Below are 1,914 nucleotides of genomic sequence, written 5' to 3'. Positions count from 1 at the left end.
TAGAGACAGGGTTTCACTATGTTGGCCAGGCTGGTCTCAAACTTCTGACCTCAAGTGATCTGCCTGCCTTGCCCTCCCAAAGATCTGGGATTACAGGCATGAGCCACTGCGCCTGAACAGATATTTCTGTATACCAACACAAATAGACTAAGACAGTCAGGTAGACTAGAATCTTCTGTGGTAAGAAAGAAACCCTGAAATTTCAGTGGCTTGACCAAAGGTTGATTTTTCACTCACACAAAGTCCCATGAGATGGTTCCTGTATGAGTAACTCTCCAGGGTGGTTTTCCTATGAGTGGTGAACCCAAGGATCCAGGTTCCTTGCAACGCGTTCCACCATTTCAGAGTCCCTTGCTTCCTGCTGTACTAACAGCAAAGAGATTTATTAATAGCATGAAAAATCATGAAGGGTATTACATGGGTTAGGCATTTATCAATCCTACACATGTCCCTTGCCAAAACAAAACCAGATGGTCCCACGTAGGCAAAAAGAAAGCCTGGAAATGTAAGGGAGCATGTGATTATTCTCTGCATAGGAGGCGTAGTAGACTTTGCTTTTGATATAATAGCTTGAAAAAATGAAACAAGCTCTAAAGTTGGATTTACCATAGCTTTTACACTCTTTATCTTGACACGTCACTTTCAGTCTAAGTCATTCAATGAAGTCATCAATAAGCTTAAATTTCTTCTCTATCTCAATGAATTACATTACCATCCGCCTGTTTGCTCAAGTGCAAAATTTAGAAGTTATCCATGTTTCTGTCACATAGAAACTGGATAAAGGAGCAGGGCATGGTGTCTCACGCCTGTAATCCCAGTACTTTGGGAGGCCAAGGTAGGCGGATCTCCTGAGGTCAGGAGTTTGAGACTAGTCTGGCCAACATGGTAAAACCCCTGTCTCTAGGAAAAATACAAAAATTAGCTGGGCATGGTGGTAGGTGCCTATAATCCCAGCTACTCGGGAGGCTGAGGCAGGAGAATCGCTTGAACCCAGGAGGCAGAGGTTCCAGTGAATCAAGATCCCACCACTGCACTCCAGCCTGAGCAACAAGAGCGAAACTCCATCTCAAAAAAATAGAAAAAGAAAGAAACTGGTTAAAAGAAAGCCAAAGAGCCCTGTGCAAGGGTGATCCCAGAGCAGCCTCTATGAATATTACAGTCCAATTGGAAGGAATATTCCTAAAGTGCAGATGGGTTAGTAGAATCACACTTGAAGATATGTTCACAATGTCAGGTTCATTTTTTAAAAAATAAAATAAAATAGAACGACCCGTGAAGAGTATTTTAGTATTTCTGTTTGCTCTAAGGCTGTGTTTTATACTAACTTCTTATTGCAGTGTGACAGTTCATTAAGACTTCCCTAAAGGGAAGAGGGTTCCCTGAATATCCTATGAGTATTCAGGTCTGCTTAACAGTTATAGTTCTCATTGTCAATTGATAAACAGACATTTTTGTTCATATATATCTGTATCTTATGAGTAGAATCATTCATTCATTCATATATTTAACAAATATTTATTGAGTGCCTAGTAGGCTACACTTTTAAATGCCAAAAATATAGAAGTATACCAAACAGATAAAACCTCTGCCTTCATGGAGCTTACATCTTGGTAGGCCGAAGAGAGACCAGTTTTGGCTGGGTGTGGTGGCTCATGCCTGTAATCCTAGCACTTTGGGAGGCTGAGACGGGCGGATCACTTGAGGTCAGGAGTTCAAGACCAGCCTGGCCAACATAGTGAAACCCCATATCTACTAAAAATACAAAAAATTAGCCAGGTGTGGTGATGCATGCCTGAAATCCTGGCTACTTGGGAGGCTGATGTGGGAGAATCGCTTCAACCTGGGAGGCGGAGGTTGCAATGAGCTGAGATCGTGCCACTGCATTCCAGCCTGGGTGACAGAGCAAGACTCAAT

This window comes from Cebus imitator, unplaced genomic scaffold (assembly GCF_001604975.1).
Source record: "Cebus imitator isolate Cc_AM_T3 unplaced genomic scaffold, Cebus_imitator-1.0 Scaffold445, whole genome shotgun sequence".
NCBI lineage: Eukaryota > Metazoa > Chordata > Mammalia > Primates > Cebidae > Cebus > Cebus imitator.
The sequence above is the reverse complement of the archived record's forward strand: the minus strand, read 5'-3'. Positions refer to the sequence as shown.